Below are 20,005 nucleotides of genomic sequence, written 5' to 3' on the forward strand. Positions count from 1 at the left end.
CTGCATCCAGCCTCTGATACTGGGGTCAATATGGGAACAGCTGGGGAAACAAGCAGAAGGTAAGTAGAAGACACATTTCTGAATACTGCTCTTACGATTAGCTGCATTTCCATTACCAAGCTCTGAACAATGCAGTTTTCCAAGGCTATTACTCCCAAGTTACAGGGGAGGCCAGCCAAACAAGGAGCAGGATGAGTTGATTCACAGGGAATAATCCAGAGAAAGTACAGTATACAGAGAATTGCTTGATCCCCTGTATAGAGATCAACCTGGCTGACCTGGAAGGGTGGTTTGTATCATCTACTAGTCTGCCAGAAAAGGTTCCTTCTGGTTTAGGTGCTGTAGCTTAGCAGCATTGAATACACACTAAGTGGGGTCTTCTTTCTCTGCACCTCCTAGACCCAGCTTGAGAGTTTAGCTATTTACCTCAAGACAAAGTGGTACCTTTTTTTCCTTTTAATCTCCTGAGACTCTGGCTGATGTTGCTAATGCACTCCTAGCCATTATGAGATAGGCTTCCTTAACACCCATAACAGATGTGGCATAGGATCAGCCTCAAAGCACCTCAGACACTGCCTTAAAGCAGCCCTGAGAAGACACATTACCCTGAACAACAGTAGCATGGATGAGCTTGAATTGCCAGTGTTGTTCCAAACTGTAGAAACAGCAAGTAGAGGTGAGGTATGGGATCAATATTGCATTCATTAAGATAAACAATGCTCGTGCAATTTTGTGAGAGAAGGTGGGTATAGTATCTCCCCTCCATCTTCTTCTTTCTTTTCTTTCTTTCTTTAGCCTCTTGTCACTTCTCTCTCATTTCTGCTCATTTCACCCACATTACAGCTGTAGATAAATAAATGACAGGCTGTGGCCTAGCATCATGTGACAGATCATCCTACATCAGCTCTGAAAAACGGAGATGCTGTCAGCTGTCTGGTTCTCCTCACATTCACTGTCAGCATCAGTGCATTCGGGCTGCATGTCACAGTCATCTGAACAAGATGAATACAGTACTGTGAACATCAGCTTGGGAACCAAGTCAATCAAACATGTGACCACAGCCACACACAAGTATTTGTGCTGAGAAACTGCCACAGAGAAAGGGTTTCCAATGCCCTGCTACGTACTGCCACTGGTAGTTTTTAATTAAAATATCTGCTCAAGCTCATTTGAAAAACAAAGAGGAATTTTTGTGGTGAGGGTTTTTTTGCAGAAACTTGTAAAGAAAATCTCAGCGGCCCTTTGGTTCAACCTCAACAACCTCAACAAAGACTGGAATAGTCAGGGGCTAGTCTTGGTGTTCCTAATCTCACTGGAGTAATCTCACTGACAGGCTCCCACAGTGAAGCAAGGAAATTAATATCTGTGCTACCCACATAAACTTCTGTCAGAGGTGGGTCAGAGGAGAAAAATATTGTCTCCTTTCCCTCGTACAGCTAATACAGCAAGGAGATAAAATTAGAGGGACCAAAGAGGAGGCTGTGGTAACTTAAATTCCATTTGGAAAAACAGATGCCATGGCTCAGTGCTACTCCCTTCATGGGACAACATGGTTGTGCACTGCCCCCCGTCCTACCACCCCCTTCTTTCAAGGCTGCCTGGTTGTGTACTCCATCCGAGTCCACCGGGGGTTGTGCACCACTCCTCACCAGGGCACTCTGAATTGAGGAGGCCTTTCCCACATAATAAGAAGCTGCACAGGGGAAAAAAGGTGTGAAAAGGAAAAAATTAACAGTTCTCAGTGTTCCCAAAGCCACTGTATTTAATCAGATACTGTCCATAGTTTTTTCTTCCTCCCATCTTGCTTTCCTCTGTCCCCCAAATTTTCCTCTCAAAATATGTGCATGTCTTTATGTGCAGCTGCTGTAAAATATTTGTATTTTGTTGCCTGCTAGAGGTTGGTCTCTGAGCTGCAATCACTATGCAAACAAGCAGAAAAATGTTAACCCATTGTGCCTGTGCTGAAACTGGTTTCAACATCAATGAACCAAAGCAGTGCTCTGGGAAAACACCAGAAATGCCTTTAGCAATGCACTGATAGAAAGCAGCATTCACCCAGCTGAAGTGGCATTTATGGGCAAATTTTTGAGCACTGTCCTAAAATGAAAAATATGCAGTACATTAAAATGAGTATTGTAAAAACATCAGGAAAAATGCCAAAACTGTAATGACCTTGTAGCAGTCAGAGAACAGTCCTATTCATAGAGAATTGGACTTCAGCTCAGACAAAAGACAACTTTTTTGGCTCTGTGTGGAGGTTCTCCAACCAGAAGAGCCATTTGAATTGTCTGTGGAAGTCTGCACTCTCTCCAGCAGCTGACACAAATGTCAAATCTTCCCGGGGTGACAGGACTTCTGCTATATGGTCATGCTACCTACAGCACGGGGACAGAGGAAGAGGAACTTTTGTTATGAAAGCATTTGCTATCTTTATCTTCCTAAAAGGAGTGATGGGGTAAAACTGAAGGAAAAGCTGCACAATGTGCTTTCAATAAAACTTAAGTGCTTTCATGATTTCTGGGACTGTTTCTCTCAGCCTTGCCTGGATTACCATCTCACTTAGCACCTTCATGAGAGTACCAGCACATTCAGTACCTTACCTGAAAATGAAAATTTACCTGAGTCATTTTCAGCTGTGCATCACATGCACAGCTACACCCCTGTGCACTCAGAACTGGAACAGGTGAATGATGGTTGAAGACCATCCCCTTTGGTGAGGATCCCTCCATGACTCTTCTTTACCTAACATGATTTCTGGCAAAAGGAAAATTCTCCTTGTATCCTTCTTTCTAGATATAACTGCAACTGAACTAGGCAGTGTATGTGGAATATGATACTCATTATTAAAAACAGCAAAAATGAAGGTAGTTTACTTAAATTGGTATAATTTTTCCCCAAATTCCCAAAGACAACCACTACAATTCCTTCAGACTTCTTTATCATCATTCTCCCAATCACCAGGGACAGCCACATAGAAGAGTTATCTTCATGTGTAACTGTGGATATGAATCAAATGAAGAGCCTACTTCTGAAATATATACTAAGTTGTACAAGCCACTAGTGATCTGTGATTTGCCTAAACAAACAGTTGTATTTATTTAAGCAGCTCCCTGCACTGACAGGGACCTCAAAACAGCTCAGCATGAGCAGACGAAAACTAGACTGTGAAATTAGTTCACAGATAAAGTGAAACTTTCCAATGAAGTTTTACTATTCATACAAACAAAAAGGAGAGGGGGAAAAACATATAAACTGTGGAAAGTTTCTTCAGTTTTATGTCACGTTTCCCTGCCCCTGACACACACGCATGCACAAGAAAATAAGTAGTGAAGCTAGGCTAAGACCATACCCGATTCTGCTAATATCCAGACCTCCAGACTTCATCCATTTGCAGGATAAAACAGTTATATCTTAGTTCACTGAGGTTAGAACAAAACTGAGTTTTTCCTTTATACAAATAGTGGAAGAAATTTTACTTTGTGTTTAGGAAAAAAAATTATGGTTGTTGAAACTTCAGAACAATCTATGTTTAAAAAACTAAGTCTTTAGGACCTAGAAAAATGGGCTTTTATTTACAATAAGGTGCAATTACCTGATATATTATCAAATTGATGGATATTTTTTAAGTTAGATCTTATTGTAAAATGCAGGCTGTCTGTTGCCAGCATCTGAGTAATGTGCTGGCTGATTAACAGATCTCTTTGTACAAGAAGAGGTAGATAATCCCTAAGCTCACGTCTTCTAGCCAAACAGACACATTATTATTGCTGTGTTCAAAGTTCTGAATGGTCATTTACAGTAAAAGCAACAGCTTTCACTGGAAAACAAATAACTTGCCAAGAAATGACAAATTAAAAAAAAAAAAAAAGGCAAATCCATTGCAAATAGCCAAATGATGAAGCTTTGTCAAAGAACAAACTTGAGAAACACTGTAACTTGATCATCTATCCCAGACCTGAATTCTGCTATTCATTCTGCTATTCCTTTGGATTGTACCAAGAGGAATACAGAAACTAACAGAAATGTAAGCTTCAGAAGACAATATGACCCTTCTTCTTTTTTTGGAGGGTGGAACGGGGTGGGGATTGGAGAGGGAAGGGGGAGAGAAAATACAAGCTATAAAATGTGATAAAGTTTTAGTGCCAAGTAATGCAGTATGAAGATGAACTGACATTACTAGAACAGATATAATTCCTGGCCCTATTTGGTGGAGCTTATTCACTGTGTTCATCACTTGTTATCCAAGCTGTCACGAAAATTGTAGCACTTACCATACACAGTCTTAACAAAAAACACACCTTTGAAAACTGTGTTAAACAAACTGAGATAATTCATGACAGAGTTGCTAAACTCACAGGAAATGGGTTTGTTTTCTGACCAACGAGCCAAAATCTCTAAGATTTTTCATGACAGGCAGTTCTCATATAACCACTGCTTACGTTTTTCTTGTCAAGAAGCTTTCTCAAATCTCAGTCTTGTGGGTAATTGCCAAGAAAGTATAAGACTCCAAATTCTTCCAAATCTCAAGTGTTAATTGTTGGGTCAAACAGAATCTAGCAGGTCATCCTTGTGCCACATCACCACCCTAGTCAGTATGAAGTAGTACCTAATAGACCAAAAACATTTGGGATATTTGTTTGTGTTCTTTTACACTAACATTGTACATAAGCCATCCTACTTAACTGAGATCTGGAATATCATCGTGATATTAGGACAAGACTTGAGCCAGTCTCAACTCAATTACTACTCTAGAGTAGCATAAACACAGTACCCAGTATGGAGCCTAGCCATATTAGTTTGACAACTGCATACAAAGAGCATGCTTCTTTCATCATTTACAACTCTGCATGGCAATTAGAATTGGTAGGGTCAGACCAACATATAGCCAAAGAAAGGAAGAGAACAAGCCTGCATCCTGGGCTATCTGGATAAATGAAGGAGAGCTGGCCAAACAGTGAACTAAGCAATTTAAAATTAAGTCATGAAATGACTTAGCTCTGCTGTTATTCACCGAGTTTCATTATTCATTGTATGCAGAGAATTGCCAGGCCATTTGCAAAATACTTCTAGCTCCTGGTGATTTCACAAATTTTAACTATTATTCCTTTCTTCAGACACCCAATGAGGAAACAAAAACAAAAAACAAGCAAACAAACAAAAAAAGCAAAAACGAAACAACAAAAAAAAAACAACTCATGTGAACTGGAAAATCATGTAACTTAAACATTGTCTAGCTAAAATGAACCTATCATGAATAACCCATAGACCAAAATAGATGCGCTTAATGCTTAAAACCAACAGTCACAGAAAATAGGTTTGATCTGCAAATAGTAAAAAGTAGGTTATTTACTGCATAATTTATTTGCAACAAAAATTTCAGGGTGTTGAGCTCTTTCCTGAAACAAATTTAAAATAATAACTATTTTGATAACAGCAAGAACATTAAAAAATAAGCACATAGATACAATAAATCAAATATATTTTAAAACAACTCAGAATTTGAAGGTTTACTTCAGAGCTAACATGGAAAAAGGGTGATAGAATCATAGATTCTATGTTCCCCCTTATTCTGGATGATGGAGAAGTCATTTTCAACACAGTGTCAATAAACTCATCAATTTGTTGAGAACAGAATTATCATTGCTGACAAAAACAAAAACAAAACAACAACAACAACAAAAAAAAACTTACTCCTTGACCTCAGGACATCATCTGACACTTTGCTACATGGAAACAACCATCTTGAGTACTACCTTGGGTAAGCATTTCAGCAGATAACATGTTGTCAGGAGATGGTATTAGGTAAAACAAGGCAATAAAAAAATCCAATAACGCTTCATTATTGTGAATAAAATAGGGCTTTACTCTTCTAAGGATGTATTTTTGACACCTCCAATTGTAATTTACTCAAAAGGTAAAAAATAATCAGAATTAAGTGCCATTGGTCTTTGAATGGGGGACTCCTACTGAGAAATAAGAGCTTGAAGGACACAGGGTAGAAGATTGAAACATTATTTCTCAGCAGAATTCTGATAACCCTTTGAAATTTTTCCATTTGAACTTCCAAATCTAGGTCTGCTCTTAATGATCTCCTTAACGTGGCCTAGAAAATGACCGTTGTTTGCTTATTTTTATCTGCTTTACCATTAACTACCTCTTTACAATGTTTTCTTAATTTTTTACAGTTGAAATTAACAGAGTTGCTGGAGACTCCGCCTAGGAGATGACAAAACACTCAATCTACAATATAGTCTGGACTTCAGATTGCACTAACAATTTTCTTAATAAAGGGAGTCAAAAAATATTGTAGAAATATGTTCCAAATCAGACATTTCTAATCTGCTTCTCTCTGTTTTTCTTAGTATCTCAATTCAAAATTCAATTTCAACAAAATATCAACACAAAATTTTACAAATTTTTGCATCTTCAACTCAATGACAGTTAAGGGAGGGCCACTAAAGAGAGGTGTACTAAACTGAAAACAAGCTGGTGAATGTTAGGAGGGGACTGAAGACTTAATCCTGCGACATCCTGTTCTGGTTAGCAGTTCGTAAGAATGTATCTTAACTTCATGTGAAATTTCACATGAGAAACAGCTTGCAAGACTGTGTTCATATTTTGCAATACTATGGAAAGTTTTCTGACTAAAATCAACATCACTCCTCACTTTTAAATTGTAAGGATTCTGAAAATGTAGGGAAAATTAATCAGCAAAATTGTCTTCTGGGCTTTTTCATTTTGGTTAATAAAGGGGAATCATTTTCAAGGATAGAAATAGCAGGTTAATGCCTAGTGCTCTACAGTCATCCAAAAATATTTGATGGACCACGTCAGGGCTATTCACCCAGTCTTATATACAAGGAAAAACCTCCTTCAGGAAGTTATGGACAAATTGAAAAACTAATCTTAGGTCACTGCAGGCTACCACTACAATTACTTCAACCTCCTTTTTCTCAAGCGTCCTTTGTGCCTTTACAAGTTCATTCTCATATAAATGTGTTCAGAATTGTACTCAGCAGGTGGAGAACTTCCCAAATAAAGGCTTAGATCAAGGGTGTGCTCACATGCAAACCTAGAAAGTGAGAGGACAAGGACATCCTAAAACATTTCCCTGACTTAGGGCTTGGATGGATAGACAAATCTTCAAACTTTTTTCAAATCTTACTACACTGCTCTGACTCCAAAATACTCAGTGCCTTGAATCATGTCATGTACATTGTTTTACATTATCTGCTCAGAAGTACCTATTTTACCTTTTGCCTAGCTTCTTCTGTTAGCCTATCATAGGATCATAGAATATCCTGAGTTGGAAGGGACCCATAAGGATCATCAAGTCCAGCTCCTGGCACCGCACAGGTCTGCCCAAAAGTTTAGACCATGTGACCAAGTGCACAGTCCAATCTCTTCTTAAATTCAGACAGGCTTGGTGCACTGACTACTTCACTGGGGAGCCTGTTCCAGTGTGCAACCACCCTTTCGGTGAAGAACCTCTTCCTGATGTCCAGCCTAAACTTCTAAACTTCCCCTGCCTCAGCTTAACATCGTTCCCGTGGGTCCTGTCACTGGTGATATATCCTTTCTCAGTTTCAGGGGGGAAAAAAAAAAAAAAGGAAAAAAAAAAAAGGAAAACATGCTTATGTTCTACACATTTTTAGATTTTTTTGAAGTCCAGTTTCCTGTATTTACCTCTATGCCATATCCCCTCAGGATATATGAGTCACACCCATAACAATTAATGGCTTTGAATAATGCAATGTCATGTAACAAGAGGAACATATGAAAACAACACGTTAGAAAACTGCACAACAGCCAGCTTTCAGTAAAACAACAATATTCTCAAACATCTATCTAATTCAGATTGGTAATTTTACACAGAATATGAGATTTTGGTTTAAATACCCTTTAACATTGCATGGACCCAAGAATAACCATCTCTTCTTCGGTATCTTTTTGTTTTCAAGCCCTTTTTATACCCAGGGAGAAATAAAATGCAAGGGGGAAGAGGAAGAGAACAATTAATATGATTTATTAATATTATATATGCATTAATCATTAGCAAGCTATTCTACATTCATCACTTACAGGAAGACTCATCATTCAAACCATTTTTGGTACCAAAGTTAATTGCCTGATCTTGGGGCTGATCATTCTTCCCTCTGAATTCAACCAGACAACAAATTCCACTTTTACACAAACCCTACTTTTTTTTTGCCACATATATATGCCCCTTTGTGTCAGCTGAAAAACTACCCTGTTGTATTTAGTCTATTTCCAAATAAATTACCTCTTAGGCCTCTTTCCTATTTGCTTTTTCATCATGATATCTGTATGCTCCCCATTTTTGGAGAGTTTTAGCATATAGCTATTGTTTCATTGCTGAAGCTGCTGAGAACATTGCAAGGTTTTTGTGTGTAAATCACCTCATTCTTTGCTCTTATATTTGACTTTCACATGTGCAGCCACTACATATGTAAGGTCTGATTTAAACATATGCATTTTATGTTCATCTGCCAGTAAAATCACTACTTTGGTTAGTGCAGCAGAGTAAAAATAACACGTTCTTCCACCAGGAAGCCTACTTAGCAGAAGGATAGTACATAATAGGCAATACATAAAATACATCACCTATCTGTCATCATAGCAGATGACATCTGCTATGTCATATCTTTATGCAAGAGAACATCTTGCATTGCTTTAGCTGTCTGACTGCTGATTTTAGAGGCTGAAAAGCTTCTGGTGCTCATACCTTGCTGCTGGAATAAGGGTCAATCGACCATTACCTCCTCCAACAGGCACCAGCTTGTACAGGAAAGCTCTGGAGGGAAACTGCAAATCCACAAGCATCTTAAAATACTCGTTAATCAATGCAGAGTGTACAGTGCTGGAATGTACGCTAAGACCTGGCCTGCAAAAGTCAAACTGTGGTGATGGCATAAGAAGTAGGAGCTGTTGGCTATCACGGCCAGAAGCACAGTGCAGAAATCCAAGGCACAGCATACAGCAGAGGGATCAGTCTCAGCCATGAGGCAGAACAGAATAAGCTGCCTGCCACACTGCAGATCTCCGTTTGTTGGAGAATCTGACTTTGATGTCATTTCTATGTATTGAAGATCCCAATGCCAGGTGTCCTAACACTGGACAATGAGGTCCACAGCAAATCTAGAAATTCACAAAAGCCTGTAGCTTACTACAATCCAGAGCTTGTACATGAGTTACTTATCAGGGATATTGGCTTAGACAGACTTGGAAAACAACTGGACAATCAGCAGCTACATCCACGCAACTCGGATATGCAAGCATATTTGTTTAAAGGTATTATGCTACAAACATCAGCAAGCCAAGCAATCACACAATTCAACTCTGTGTCACAGAGTACATTTTCTCTCCCCACATATGCAGTACGTTTATCATTTAAATTGTCCTCACAATATTTTTGTCACTGAACCAGCATTACTGGAGAATTGTCACTAATTCTTTTTTCATCTTTCAGAAGAAACCTTTCCCCATTATTTTATTTAAAATGTTCACATCACTTTGAAGCAATTTTAAAAATCACTGACGTTTTTATTTCACCAGAAGCAAACCCTCTTTTCTTAGCCTTTGCTAAACAAGAATGAAACCCCTGCTGTTTTCAGTGAGTTGGGATCTTCAAAAGTTATTTTGAAAATTATTGTTTTTAACAAAACAAATAAACAAAAATTGTTTTTAATTTACCTTTCAGTGAAACACAGCCCAGAAAAGTTGGTTGAAGATGGGTCCATTTCAAATGATGCATTTTGAGTTGTTTAAAACACACAAAAATCTTTCCCATGCTTTCTGATTGTTTCATTAAACCTATGATAATTTCTGTCAAGAGCTCCTGAATGTGCTAATGGACTTCAATTCCCTTGACTGCAATGGGAGCAACACACTTCAGCATCTCACAGGAGGTAACTGGCACCACATGACTAGATTTTCAAAGGACACAGTTTCTCAAACTACCTTTGTCCTGAAAGAATTCAATTTAATCAGCCCCAAAGCCTGTCTCGTTCATACAATGCATGTTTACAATAAAGCTATTTCTCCCATTGTCCCCTGCACAACTTTCAAAAACAGCTATTAAATGGCTGCCTCCATAGTTCACAATCTCTTTAATTTGCAAAACTGCTCATCTCTTTTCTGAAATGTCAACAGAGCACTTGACCATTGTCTATCAGGGAATCTCTACTCTATCTGAAGTTAAAAGAGCAAACAGACAACAACAACAACAACAACAAGCCAGGTTTCTGACAAGAAATAAGCTGGTTATTGGTTGCACAATATAAAAGAGGTCTGAAGAATTCAAGCCAAGTTAGAAGGTTCTGGATTTGAAACAATGACAACAATAATAAAAGTCACAAAAACTGGATTGACTAAATCAATTTTCTTGTAAAAGTGTCACAATTACAGATGGTAACAATCTGGAAATAGCTGCGAAGAGAAAATAATTACAAAGGGATGAAAATGTATTAATGCTCAATCGCAATAGATTTGTGGGAAAGTATATTCTGATATATTCCGTCTGTCCTTAATTCATCATTTGACTGTACTAAGTGCCCACTTTTACAAACAAAAACATTGCCTCAGTTGTTGAAATCCTTTATTTAGCAATCTGTGTAGGCTGAAATGTTGAAAACGGTTTCTAAATTCCTGGCTTCTGAATCTGTCTTCAAAGATGTCTCTGTCTACATTATCACGCAGCTGCAGGCTTTAATCAAAGGTCATAAGTTTTACCAATTTCTGTCAAACATCCTAGCATCATTCCTTCCAAAGAAATATCTACTATTCTACTATCAAATTCAAGGAAATGCCATTTAATCTCTAATTTTTCCAAAATAAAATGTTACACCAGGGATGCTAAGGAGGAAGAGAAAAAACCTTAGAGTATTCTTGAGTATGGCTTAAGAAGCTGGAAAATAGCAGACAAGATTTAGCTAGAATTCCAAACAAGGACAGCAGACTTCAGGCACCCAAGACACCCACATCCTTTTTTAAGCACCCGCAATCAAGCTGTGCTCCAAGAACCACTACTCTGCTGCTGTCTAAGCTGATCAAGTATTTCACTGTATAGTTACCTAGGCTGCCAGTATTCTCCATCTTACAACTCACAACTGCCAAGTATGGTCTAGAAATTAAACACAAGGACACCCAAGCCCTTTGAGATGTCCAAACCAGCAGGTGTGCTGAAAATCCACCTATGTATCCTCAAGATCAGGCACCTTTCAGGGTGGAGCACCACACCCCAAAGGTGCATGCCCTTGCCAGGAAGCAGAGAGCAGTGCTTCATGCAGCTACTTGCATAAGCAACCTCCAAGTAATTGCACGTCATACTATTGGAAAAGATACCGTATCATGCTTACTCCTGGGTTAGACCTGCAATTCCATTCACATTAAATGCAACCTTAGAAGAAATATGACAAATAAAGTATTTTCATTCATTTGTACGTCACAAATGGCCAGTCCAATACATATGTTCCTGAAAGTGCAGGGAAGACAATCACAATACCCTATTTTGTAATCCCATTACGGGACTATGCTCAAACAAGTCCTTGGTGTTTAGGATGATTGAGAGTTGCCAGTATCAGTAGAACTGGAAGTGAGAGACAATGCACATTGAGAGGATGCACAACTCAGCAACAACAAATAACTGCAGCTTCCCAATGAGGTGACACGGCTAATTTATGTCCCATGCTGAGGGGATGACTTTTAACCTTCAACAAGCACCGAACAAGGATGCACAAAGGTCTCCAGAAATTCAGTCCCCTTAATGATAGTAGTATTTGGGCTATTTGATACCTGCTTCTGTGTTATTGTGAAGTACCCACAGCATAATGCAGAGAGTAATAGATGTACAAACATGCTATTGCCTAGACTGACAAAAGCTACAGTGCCACTATATAGCTGTCTCACTACATGTGAAAACAAAACACACACATATACACCCCCCATCATGCTTTTTATTTTTCTGCTCAGACCATAAGTTAAGTTATTTTAGACCACAGCCCAAATAGACTAAATGCTTAGTGGACCTTCCCAAAAATAGTCTGCTCCATTGAGCTCAGCACTAAAGCTAGAAACCACATGAGATGTGTTCCTCACTGTTCTCAGTGCCATTAGCAATATTTGATACCATCACAAACAGAAAAAATAGAACAAAACATTATAGGAGCCAGGCTCGTCGAACACACACAAGTGTTCTTCAAGTGTTAGGGTTAAAGAAAAGCAATTCCACTTTCAAAAAGTGGAAAGATTTGAGTTTTGGGAAGAGATATATTAAGGGATGAAATTTTGAGCACACTTACAATACAGTGCATGTTTTGCAGTACTCCATGTGTTACAGGACTGAGACAGATGTTTACACATGAAGAAGCTCAGCTTTCTTTCCAAGCAGTGTACATTCAGAGGACCTGCTAAACACTGGATGCCTTTATGTCACTGCCAAATAGTCTTAATAAGTGAAGCACTTCTCATTCCCAGCTAACATCTAAACATTATTAGCAAAGAAAAAGAAAGCTCCTTCTGTATTAAATAAACCAAAGCTTCTGCACTGCCGAACAGTCCTTTGCTGGTTTGAGTGGAGACTGAGAGGGCCATGGTAAGGAGTACAATGCTCCTTCTTCTGCAGAAGCAAAATAAGAGTGCTTTCCTTCTTTCAGGGCCTGAGAAAACAGCGTTACCCTCAGCTCCCACATTGTCTCAGCTGATGTTGTAAAAGGTTCCATCTGCTTCAGCCATGGACTCAGTTATCTTCCAATGCTTACTCTGCGCAGGCACTCACACTGTTACTGAAGATTAATGCTCATTACGGAAGTTCTATTCAAAGGCAAAAAGTAATGAATTTTTATTTTCAAAAGAATCCCTATGGATGCACGCCTCCACCCTCACCGTTACTTAAGCCTTTCCTCTGCAGTGTTTTGAGAAGACAAGATCATCCAGATAGACCCTTATCTTGATAGTCTTAATTGAACTGAGATCTGGCTTACTAAATATCAGTGAAACAAGTTACAAGCAGAATAATATTTGCAACTATACAACAGCATCATTAGAAACTGGTGTTCATTAATTTTCTCTATGGTTTATGATCAACTGTATGGACTACTGTACAGAATATTTAATATTTTTGCTTGGTTACATTCAGATTATTTATAAATGGGTTTGTTTTGCTTGCATAGGACAAAAAAAAAATATTGTCAAAGGAAACTTTTAGTTACAGAAGTTGTTACTTGGGCAGAACTATGTGTGGGTTAATGGATCTGCCCACTAAAGCTAAATAGCTTTAGCCACTTCAAACAAAAAACTGTGAAGAGTTGCTGTATGCCAAATTGTGGCAGAAAAAAGATCCCTAGCATTGTTTGCCTAAACCATGAAACATCCTAGCTATGTAAACATTACTTCTTCTGAAGATTAACACATGGATAACAAGTTCCTGTCATGATGAGCTCACAAATGGAGTTTAAATAAGAAAGGAAAAAAAAAAAAAAGACTAAGAACATTAGTTTCAGCAAAATTGTAGCTTAGGTTCCTTCTGCCATTTCCCAACTGTCACCGGGCTTCTCAGAATGGCATATTTTTATTTCATTGATCAAACCAAAATAAATAGAAATATATAAAGAAATAAACTAAAATAAAAATATCTTTAACAAAAAGTTCAATCATTTGTTACTAATAAAAAGAACTTAAAAATAAACAAACAAACAAACAGTAAGTGAGCTCACAGTTCCATGAGGGATTTAGCTGTTCACCTAAAAAGAACAATAAGCATACCTTTTCTTTACTGAAATCTTAGATTGGCCATTTCTATCAGGCCTTCTAATGTCTATGAAACATAAACAGGAGTAATAAGCATGCCAGGGTTCCACAGGCAAAAAGACTTCAGTCTGTTAAGTGGACACATTAAGGTCCTCTTCAGTAACTTTCCTCTGCAAAGCTCCATCTAAAGCATGACTCACTTCCAGGTTTAAAAAAAATAAGTGAAGCTTTTAGGTTATTTTTCTAGATACTCTACTTCATTCACCAAGTTCCCAAGAGATATGGGAATACGAAAGAAATGGGAGAAGGGGGTTTAAAATGAAGTAAACAAAAATATTTAAGGAAACCAGGAAACCACATACAACAACATGTAATATTCCACTCTCTCTGCTAGAAAGTGTGATGAATGAATAAAGCTATGGAACAACACCATTTCCTTTTAAAAATCCCAGTGGTATCAAAATGGTGAAGATTTTTTCAGCACCTATGGAAAAATGTACAGTGGTGTCTATCAAAAAAAATCATCTCTTGCATATACAGGCTAATTGACCAAAGGTGGGTTTTCCCCAGTGCCAGGTGTTTTTTTTATGAAGACTCACATTCTCCAGAAGCTGCCTCTCTTTCAGAAGGTCTACTGACCAGCATAAGCATTACCTGGGACCCTACTTATCTTATCTCATTTCCTTAAAGCCTAATTAAAACATGAATCTCCTAGTTGTTAAGTCAGGCTAGCCTGCATTCTGCTGAGCATCTCTTTCATAGTTTAGGTGAAAGAGATTAGTATTTTTTCCTAAAATCAGAACATAAAGAAAGGTTACACAGTAAAACATGCAATGTTCCATAAGACAAAGCTCAAATATGATGGTGCTTACTTATAAATTTTGTACGCACATAATACTGTAAGTATATACTATATACAAGTGACGATGGATAATTGAATTAGCTCTTTCTTCTTCAGCGGAAGCAGAGTACTTTCTTACTGTCTAAACTTTCTTACCCAGAAGAAATGTGCATTAAAAAATGAGGCCTGTTTTGAAGATTCTTTTTCATATGGTAACATTTCCTCAGGCCACCTATAAGAAAAGGGTTTGTACCAGACATAATCATTCTTTTACCACACTTGAAGAGTCAAATACAACTAATGACAATACAGAATCCCTGAATGTAGCTCAAAATGTTTGTTTACTATCCATGAATTTTACAGAGTTATGACGATCGGTTTGCAGAAAGTGGCTAGCTAGCACAGGATCAAGTAATAAACCATTTTTTTTCAAACAGACTAAGATACTAATTTTTGTAAAAGATTGAGAGCTGCAGCCTCCTAGCAGTAACTGTGTTTAAAAATAGATGCATTTGGAAAAGATTTTTAAAGTGTAATTGAACTCAGAACTAACTGAGCTAGTTTTAAAACCAAAAGAGAAAATAAAGCCTTGTTGCTGAGTGGACAGTCAATTTAACCAGGCAAGATATAGGCACAAATCTTTCCCAAAAAAACAGCATAGGTAATGTACCTCTAACAGTCTTTAGACTATTTGTAGATATTTAAATCTATGGATTTCAGTTGCTCCAAAGTTTACTTTTACTGTCACCTTAACTTTTATGTCATACTCATACCGACAAGTGCTGGCTGCTGGATTATCTTCTATCTGAGAAGGAAGTAATTCAGTTTGTGTGAACTTTTATCATCCTTGTGACCCTTTATTCTTTGAAAAGATTATTGTTGAGCTATGTTTGTGCCCAAAAACTTTCCTCTGCTCATCGTTCCTTAATTACTTACATATTACCTTAAGATAATCTTAAAACATCAGTAATCTGCTTTAAAGCAAAACCCTTTGGGTATAGGAGCACAGAGAGATTTAGAGCAAGTTTTTCTTCCTAATCATTTGTACCTGTCTTGCTAAGTACAGTACATCAACCATGCCCACATCCTGGATTTAAATTTATAATGCTTAGCTCACCAGAGGGATTTACCTTTGCAGGCAGGAAAGAGGCCTGTTCAGATGCATCTTAATGTCTGAATCATTTTCAGAAAAACTGATTATGCAAATTAAGATGAATAGCATTAAGAAACATATCTTAGTGTTCTGAATTGTAGCAGGAAAAGGTTGGCTTAGTATGCTTTCCTTTATCAGTAGATGAGCAATACCAGATACTGGGGGCTTGTCGGCATTTGCCGTTCAACACAACGATAGAGCAGCCCCTGCTATTGATGTAAAATCAATTCCATAGTTTCTTCCTCTCTTCTTCTACTCCCCTGCCCCTTATCTAGCCCCTCTGCCCTAAAATACCCTATGAAAGGACAGCCTTTTTTGGATTAGGATTATTCCCCTTAGTTTTACACTTTAATCTTCTGTATGCTAAACACCACTTACAGGAAAACGTGTAATGTCCTCGAGAAGCTGTTTACCAAGCATGGCCTCATTGAACCAACATAATTAATGAACATTAATCCAGACAATAACTCAGCAGACAGTCAGGAATGCAGTGTCAGCACCCAGTGAGATGAAAATGGGATGACATTGTGTGTGCAAAGAAGGAAAGACTTTCATATTAAAGGAATCTAAGGAAATGGAAATAGGAAAGGCTGGGGAGTTCAGTTGGAGGCAGATTTCCACACTGTCAGATTCGTGTTTCAGTACAAAGTTTTTATCTTTCTGGTTATAAAAGGACAAACTATGGTAGAACCTCACTGATGTTGTAGTAAGTCTTAAAACATGGTAAAAATTTCCAGGTTTCTTGGTCAGTGAGAAGCAATTAAACTCCATGTTGCCCAAATTAGCAGTAAGGTAACTGTATAATTTCAGTTGCAGTACTGAACAGAACAGACTGGGCGAATAATGCCCAGTTCTTAGGTCTCTGTGTTGACTTTGCCAAATCACAGGAGGAAACTAGAAAATGAGTTGTCTGCCATACAGCCTTTCCAGTTCTCACAATGTAATCCTTGGTCTCATGGCATCTGATTTTTATTTAAAAGCTTAGATCTTTGGATCTACAGGTTAGATGTGACGTTTGGTTTTATTTGAAGTTATTATTCCCTTCTGTGGGAAGGGAAGAATCAACCCACAGCAAATACATGCTGGGTCACAGAAACTTACTACATAAGTCGAAGTCTGAACATATCTGTCTGCTATATATGGAATTGTACTGAGAAAATTAGAGCCAATTCAGATTTTTTTTTCATTATACTGTTTTCCAGAGGAAAAAAATGAGACTTTGAAATCGTATTTTTATATAAAAGTTTTCTGCCTTTTTTTCTGTTTTGTTTGTTTGCTTGATAAATGGACTTTATCTAATGTGTGATTATTCTGGAAAGTCATATATGTTGTACTTTTACCTAGGGATCTATTTAGCTCTTTTTTGAGGACAAACATAATGAACTTCTTCAGAAAAAAAAAAAAAAACTACAAATAAAAATGTATTTTAAAATAAAATTCTATTTTTTCCAGAGCTATGCAGACATAAAATCATTAATATGCTGAATAGGTGGTTATGGGATCTGTTGACATATTTCTTTTACTAACTCTCAACAGTACAAAAGTTCTTTGAGAAGCTGAACTTATGAAAACTGGTTGGTTTCCTATCAATCGGGATTCCACAACTGGACTCTTTGTGTCTAATAAGATTCATGCTCCAGGCACAGTTTTTCCTCCACATTTGGGACATTCAAAACATCATTCTTCTCTGCTGATTCTCCACTGTCCAGTAATCCACTTATGTTGCTGCTTTTATGTCAGCATGGGCATCAACAAGATATCTCCTCTACTTACTTTCATGTGTCACACAATTTTGAAAGCTGTGTAGGAAATAATTATCCTTAGAAGTTCTGTCAAATTTGGTTAAAACTGGTCAAAGCACTGAGAAGTTGGGAGCTTAAAGAGACATGTGTACATATACAGAGATCATGATCTTTTAAGCCAAGTTTCCTCAGGAAAACAGGCTAAAAAAAGGAATATGGTGGTAGTTTTTTCAAAGCTAGTTCAAATAAGGAGATACATTGTATATCCTGTTCAGCATGCCTTTTTTAAGCTATTGGAATGCAGTTGCATTCATAAACAGCTATAAATACTTCCCATAGAAACAGCATATAGTTCTCCTCTCCTTGCTCCCAGCCAAACTTCATCTCTCCAAATGTAAGACAAGAGCCTATTTTGGAAGCTGAACTTCAGCAATGTGTGTATTCCTGCAACTTGGAAAAGGACAAGCTTGTGAGAAACAAAAGCAACATAAAATGCCCTTCTATCATTAAATTTAGAGATTGTCTTCACTGCTTAGAACAGTAGTAATTTTAACCTTGCAGAAACTAGGATGAAGAAGCTATCCCTGAGATAAAAACTTAGGGAAAAAAAAAAAAGTGTTTTTATTTTTACCCTAACATAAAGCAAATTCAACATTTCCTGCCTGTTTGAAGCTGTTGTTTTGTAAATTTATCTCATCGTAGAATTAGAGCAGCTTGTTTTCAGGGTGCTTTTGACTTGAAAAAAAGTTGATCCATTCCTTTGCCACATCAGAAATAATACATTTTTTTGATAATGACATAGAAGTCTTCAGAAAACAGGACATGACAAGCACAGCACAGATTCATAAGGTTGCACAATACACATTTTCAAGAGATTATTGATTTGAGAGGACTTTTGTCTCTAAGCTAAGCAAGAGGCAGGCCCAGCCTCTTGTTTTCTGTTTGAGGAGCAACAGTAAATCCAAGATCTACACCCCAGGGTTACAACTTGTGAGGATAAGGCCAGCAGCATAGAGCAGTGGCTTTCTGTTTTATGTTCACACAGGAGCCAAGGAGCATATGATGATGCCAAGTACTTGTAACATCATTTAGTTCGTTTCCAGTACTCCCTGATCTCCAATTTCAAGTTTGCAAGGCTGACATTTGATTTCATTTATTAAATGTAGATGTACTCTCACTGTAAAAACCATGCTTGAGGGAGGGACAAATGAACTGCATACATGGTTCCTGTAAGCACTTAACTGTGCTGGCAAGATCACAGGCTAGTACTACCACCATACTCAAAAGAAGCCATGACTATGCCTTCGTAGCACCCTTACGCAGGGAAGGGAACCAGCCATAGCTAACTGCAAGAAACCCAGTTTAAAGATGACTGGTGGTACCACCTTTCTTGGAAAAATCCCGACTTCCTACACTTGCACAACTGGCAAGGGAAGTGGAAAACCCCTTTGAAAACTGAAGGGAGTACAGCTCTTCCTGCAAGCTTCAATTCCTATGATTAGCAAGACTTGGTCAGGCCACTCCTTTGTAAAACAGAAAACTCGGTTTTAAGGCCATATGTGCTGGATCAAACCCATCAGCAAAGTGCTGAGCTGTTGCAAAGTCAGTTTGTCTACACAACCATGTTTCAAAAAGAAAAAAAAAATGAAGGGGTATCTCATTTCTAGCATACTTTATGCTGGATTAGGTATTGCCTGTACTCCTACAGCTGGCACAAATCCAGCACAAATTCCACACTGTGTGTTCTGCTTAATTTGACACTTGATTCAGATCATATTTATGCTGCTTGGTGACCTGGTATTAATGAATGAGAATCAGATTTAGGAAGATTCTTCCAGCCTAAGGTCAATCAGGGTAATTATAATCACTTAGTTTTTTGATCCTGCATTACAGAGACCGTTTCTGTTAAAATAATGCAGGCCCACAAAATTTTAAAATACTTATCAGCCATATTTCAACCCTCTCCCAGTTCTCCCAGTTCTGTCACAGGAATCTTCAGAAATTACTGGATTTCACATCAAAGCTGTGATTTATCTAAAGTGCTTTTTCTCTACCCATTAGATCCTCCCTCCTCCTAATAGGGATACACCATCCAAACAAAGAGTGAAGAAAAATAATTTTAAAAAAAAATCCATAAAAATAATGACTCTAACCAAATTCAGAGTGCTTGTTCATTAATACGACAATGATAACTTGGCGCAGTGCTGTATGGAGAAGACTTATCCTGATTTTCCCCTAAGAAGATCTTCTGTTAGTGCTGCCCTCCTCTCTGGGAGCTGTGCATGTGTGCTTAAACTAGCAGGTTACTCTTCCCCCAACAGGGTTATCCCCAGAAATCCCTGCATCTGAGATGAAGAGTAACATTTCAGCCTGCTCTCCAGATCTATCCTTGACCCTGTCTTGCACTGAGTAGTGCCTTCCCCTGCAAGAATTTCCTTTGGCAACATATCCCAGACTTGCAGAATCACAGGATAACAGAAATTATCATTTTGAGATCTGCAT

Source organism: Anser anser, assembly GCF_964211835.1.
Source record: "Anser anser genome assembly, chromosome: 2".
NCBI classification, from domain to species: domain Eukaryota; kingdom Metazoa; phylum Chordata; class Aves; order Anseriformes; family Anatidae; genus Anser; species Anser anser.